This window comes from Ctenocephalides felis, unplaced genomic scaffold (assembly GCF_003426905.1).
Source record: "Ctenocephalides felis isolate EL2017-DRISC unplaced genomic scaffold, ASM342690v1 CF-g0.4_SCAFFOLD_01170, whole genome shotgun sequence".
Classification (NCBI taxonomy): Eukaryota; Metazoa; Arthropoda; class Insecta; order Siphonaptera; family Pulicidae; genus Ctenocephalides; species Ctenocephalides felis.
In genome coordinates, this window is record NW_020537324.1 from 38,170,560 (window position 1) to 38,177,111 (window position 6,552).

Consider the following 6,552-nt stretch of genomic DNA (forward strand, 5'->3'; position numbering starts at 1 on the left):
TATATACATAATCTGTGTGTGTATGTGTGTGTACCACATCGATGTCAATTGCGGTTCTGGTATATTTTCTGGTATCCTTAATATGTCTTTCCTGCTTTAATATTCCTGATACTCATATCCTTCGTTCCATGGCCGTCGTTCGTTTGTGCACGCGATACAAGGCGCGGTCATCGCTCGGAACAGTGCGCAAAGCCTGGGTTAGGGTAAGTTTACATGACGCTAGATTTCGTGTGTTTGTAACGTGGTTTTATTGGACCGAACGAAGCATTCAAATTTGATAATAACTTGCGGCCTTGATAACTTTTGCACACAAATGCACAGTAAATCTAGTCGTTCAAAGCAATAAATTACTTGATTTGGGCCTTATAATGCGTCATGGATACTTATCCTTAGGTATATTGCACTGACTAACGTGTAGCGTGTACGATTGAGCTCGTATCAGTACAAGATACGACTTCAAGGAGATAGGCGATTTTCGAGAACGCCTTTTCCGGGAAAATCTGTGCACACTATTGTATTTGAGTCGTGCACGATTAATGTGTCATTAGAATGACGTGTGATTTTATTCAAAACTCATAAAAAGGTAGGCCATACCTATTTTTTAAGATTTGATCATACCCTTCAAAACTTCTTAATTATTCAATTAGTTCGTGATGTCATGCACCACAGAATGCTTGAAATATATTGATACTCTGAAAGCTTATGTTATTATTGTTGTATTAATATCAACAAATTTTCATAATAATTTGGTTTTAAGCTGTACTCCACGATGCATATTAGGATATAAATATATACATAAATAATATATGTAATGTATATTATCTTAAAAATAGTTACCTATTGACACTCTAGGAGGTAATTGAGGCGACTGAATTTAATTAAAAACATTTTTAAATTTTTGCTGAGGATTGTGAAAAAATTATCGCATATCGAGCTATTTGTTGTGTTCAGAAATTATAAATAATATGTTGTATAAAATTTTCGTTTTAATTTCGAATTCGATTCGATTTATATTAGTTGTGGTTGTAAAGTTCGGGACGTAAGTAAAATAGTAATAATCAAAAAGCTTTGCTTAAAGTCTTTATTCAAGCCTATTAAACCAGATAAAATTTTAACAATAATAATATTGCTTAGTCAAAAAGATTGATATATGCCTCACCGAGATTTTTATAATAGCATTCATCAATTTCATCTTGTGTAGGGTCAGTTTAAATTTACACCTAGTAAGTGGCGTTTTGTCTTAAGCAATGCATGAACTTTCCGATGCTTATAAATAATCGTCTTAATCGATTAAATAATTGTGATTTTAAAATTGTGGTGAAACGTTTTAAGACTTTATTTTATAAAATAAAGTTTTCTCTTTTCCATAAAAACCAATCAGTGCGATTTTCAATTCAAACAAACTTATCATATCTGTAATTGAATTCTTTAAATTTATCACATACATAAAGGTTTAATAATAAAATAAACAAAGAATCACTTTATACAATACTTGATTTGAGGTGAAGATAAAACAAGTATAATTGCTCCTTCATACGCCTTCGTATCATTCGGCCAAACATGAGCAACTGCACGAACACGGTTTTAAGGCCTCAGGACATACACAGTGTACGCCTTCATTGCGACTAATTCTAATTCATTCTAATTTTAATCATGTTTAAAACGGAAATGCAAAATACATACAACTCTAAATTTTCGCCCTCGGTCCACAAAACCCTATTTTATAATAGTTATTTTAGTAATCGAGTATTTTTGGAAAAGCTTTTTGTTGGCCACTATATGATTAGGCTGGCATCACTTCACATGACTATCAATCTTCCTTAAGAGCATTTATTTATATGTATGTATTTACATGCTTTGTAGTGGGTAAATCATTCATATAATTTGTTCCAGCTGCCCCATTTACTTAAATACTAGATGCTTCCACTCTCACAATCAGTTATATTTTATACTAAAAAAATTCTAGAAATATTTAGACGCTATACTTTTTAATATTCTATTTAATGTCCTTCCATTCATGGTCTAAGCATAAGCTACATACGTATTGGAAGCTGCAGTTTTTTGATCAGTATAAGAAATTCAGAAAGAATAAATATAGTATCCACGGTAAAAGAACAATATTGTTCTTTGGTATATATCACCTTTGTTATTTCCAATCTATATAATTGCTTCAATAATTTATATATTATATAATAGTCTATAATTCTTATAATTGCGTACCCTATTTTAGTTGCTTTTTAGCAATTACAATTTCTAAATTATCAAATTTTTTTTTATTATTAATTTAATAAATATTATTACTTCAGTTAAAATCTTAGGTGAATTAATTTGTAAAATCTATTTCATATGGCACTGTTCAATCTAAGATCATGAACTTGCTAAATATTCTTTTGCATTTAAATAATTTAGTAAAGTAAAGCAAAATACAGCATGAATCAGTTTTTTTTTAAAAATGTATATGCTATTTTGGACATGTTTTGGACTAAAGTTTTATTAAACTAAATTATATAATTGCATCTGCCAAACATATATTGTATCTTATATTGCTTTAATTTGTGGCACATTTCAGCTGATTTTCGGCAATGATATTGTAGATGTTATCAGTGGTGTTGTCGAGCCGGAACGCGCCGGAACGTCGTTCCGGCAAATCATTTTAGGACCGAAACGCGTTCCGGCAGAAAAAAAAATTTGAATTGCTACATACAGAAAATGATTTAATAAGTGTATTTTATAAATTATAATTCAACTAATTTTTATTAAATGTTCCTATTATTGTAATAATCATACATATATGTGCACGAAATGGGCTTTGTAATGATTTTTGTTTCTTTCCTTTTCGAACAAAACCGGAACAAACATGAAAACCGGTTTTTAAACCGGTTTATAAACCGTTTTTTTATTTTTAGCGTTCCGGCAAAATAAATATTAGCACAACACCACTGGATATTATATACTAATATTGTGTAGGCTCGCTTAAATTAAATTCAAATTTCAAGTGTATCGACATTTTTGGCAGATGACAGTCCTCATGTATCACAATATTTTCAATGTCAAACAATGATATGTTGTTCTTTGCATTTTTTTCCATTTATTTCTACAATATTACTATTATTGTGTAATCACATACGTCATAAAAAATTCCCTTAACAAACTTCAGAAAGATTTATTAAAATCCGAATAATGGTTTAGGAGTATGTATATTTACATATGTCATTACAGAAGAATTTTATATATAAGATATATATTAAAAACTTAATAGATAATATTTTATTCAATTATTTTTATCATGCAACTTACGTACATTAATTGTTGATATACGAGGTCTGTTCAAAAAGTTTTCGTAATTTTCGTTTTTTCAAAAAAATATTTATTTATTCGTCTACATTAATGTGGTCCCCTTCAAAGTAGTCCCCCCCAGATATAATACACTTATGCCAGCGTTTTTTCCAATTTTTCGAAGCACCCTTGATATTCACTTTTTGATATGTCCTTGAGCACTCTCGGCGATTTTCTTCAATCGAGGAAAACCGCCGTCCTTTCATGGGTCTCTTCAACTTTGGGAATAGGAAAAAGTCACACGGAGCCATATCTGGTGAATTTTTGCACTTTGCAACACTTTATTTCATTTTTTACGCAAAATTTAATACAAATTCTTTGACTTTTTCAATTCTTCCATTGTAAAAATCGCCGAGCTCAGAAAAACACGTCGAACCTTAGCGACTACCACAGACAAAGTAAACAGTGAATATAGCTGAAAATTTCATCATACTTTAGGGGCATGTATACCAACACAATAAAAATCAGACACTCCAGACCCGCGAAATTTAATTATTAGTAATTCCGGGTACTTTTTGAACAGACCGTGTATGTAACATTACAAATGGAAATGTTTTTAAATCTTTAAATGCTATCATTATGGCGTAAACAGCGTAATTAAAGATGTAATGAGAGCCAAGTACATAATAGACTGTGTACGAATGCAAAATATAAAAATACTATCCAGTTAGTTCCTGACGGCCTTGAACTTGAACACAGAGGGTTCCGTGCGATACGCAAATATTTTTCTGTAAATTGATGTCCCCATTATATCTGTCTTACATTCTGGAATGTTGGTAATTATTGCCATATAAATGTCTGGCGATACTTTTCACCTTCTTTGTTGCTCAAATAATTGTCGAGGTGATATAAATAAGTTTTATTGTAATATAGTTTGATAGTGATGTATGTTATGTATGTTTATACTTATATGATACAGTCATGATTGTATATTTAGTTCAATGTAAGTTAAATAGAAGTTACATTTGCATCGTGTGATTCAACTCATTTATTGTGAACTATATAAACTTTAAATTTATTTCTTATCATAATTTGTAATTATAAAATAGTAAAATATCACATTTATCCACAGGTTATGCTGAAATAATTCCTGCATTGAATAAATATAGAGTGCTAAATTGAAACGTTGCTGAAGAGTATCTAAGAGCACCCGAACCTGCCGGTGGGAGAAACGGCTTGTTTATAAGAGACTTGCAGTCGCTATATGCTAACTTATCGGCTTGTTTCCACACATTTTTTGAAACAGCCATAGGTGCTAATAAAACATCATGTGTCGAGACAGGGATATGTTTTTATAAACTTTATGAAAATATTTCTTCAAATATGGACAACTTGTACGATGTTAATAAAAAATTACAAGTAGACTCATAATCCAACTGAGACGCAATTGAAAACTAGTTTGTTTTGTTACCTTGTTTAATTTTGGTTCGACTAAATGCAAGCTTTGGTGTGGATATTCTTAGTAGTGATATAACAGCATTTTTAAAAATGTTTAAAATGATGCATTTCAAATTTAAATAAGCGATCGTTGATCGCAGTGGATCCTTATTCAAGAATATCATCCACGTATCGTTGTCCTGGCACAACGATAACATCTATACATATTCAAGTCTTACCTGCTATTCAAGATTGATCAATTTAAAGCAGAATTTTTACAACTGATCAGCAACTGCTTGGTAAGTCTATTATTTTATAATATTGATTTATTTATCATTTTAGATATTAGACTAAATAATCATCATAATTGATTTTATTTATATTTCAACGTTTTTATAGTGATGAAGAAGCACAATCTTTTAATCATTTTATTATAATTTAATACATTATTTATTTTGCCTAAATATGTAGAACTTGCAATCTGACATGCTTAAACATCGACTTATTCAATATTTAAACTATAGTTGCTATAACTTTCAACAATATTTGAAGTAGTTTTCACATAAGTTATAGTAATCGCAAAAAAACGAAATTTAAATTTTTGAATATCTTTACGTTTCTGAACATTTTGACATACCTTACAATAGAAGAAAATTTATGTGTGTGTGTGAATGTATGTATGTTTGATACAATTTTTCTTCAAAAAACATTTTACTTGCGCTGATGTAATGAAAAATTTATTACAAATTGGGAAGGCAGGTCTAGCGGTACAGAAAAAGTTCCAAACGCAAGCACATAAAATTATGTAAGCTCACTTATATACATAAAAAAGTGCTACTTACAGGGTCCGTATCAATATGCACAAAAAAAATAATTTTCGAAAAAATATATTTTTTTAAATACGATATTTTTTAATATTTCTTTTTTTTCAAAATTCGATATTTTTTAATAATTTCAATATCTTGGAACAAAATTTTTTTCAAAATTAAAAAAAAAAACAAATGTTACGAAAGTTCCAGCCATTTGCCTTAAGGCGCTATACCATTCACCACTAGTTTCTTATTTTTCCAAACTTGGACTTTTCTTCGGTCATCTTGACATCTCTTCCGCGAACCTATTAAATGGTAGTGTGTTATTTCCAGTGCTTTTGTTAATGCAACTAAAACTTCTGCTTTGCCTTAGCCTATGGTGGAGGATCTAGAATGTTATCATTCTAGAGAGGTAGATTTCCTGAAATGATGACTCACACTGCTTTCTAGCATATTGTGCGGAATGCGCAAGCATCTCTTAAAGCAATCAGATCCGCGATTTTTGAGTTTTGAGAGCATCAGCTCATATGGAAATACCATATGTAAGCACCGATGTAACCCAATTTGGGGGGCGGCAAATTTTTCAGAATGTCAAAATGTTAAATCCGAAAAATTGTCACGGCAATTTATTTTAAGGATTGATCTTGATCTAGATAATTTTCTAGAAGTAGAATGTTACTCGTTTTTATCAAACTTATTCGAGGGCGCCTCATTAATATTTTCATTGCAGTATCATGTTTAAAATAAAAAATATCAAATTGATAATTTTGGAGAAATATTGAAGATCTGTTCATTTTTTGTAACTTTGTTAAAGTGAATCTTACATACAAAACAAAACGTTTTATAGTTTCAAATGGTTTCTTATTTTGTTTTGGGAATTAACATAATATATTAATTGTTATTTGTGATAATTTAATTATTTCTTGGTTCGTATATAATTTTTTTTCTTTAATATGAATTCTATAAGATAAAACTAAACCTAAACTAAAATATCGAACAATTTGGTGTGCTAAGGTTCATTGATCATTTT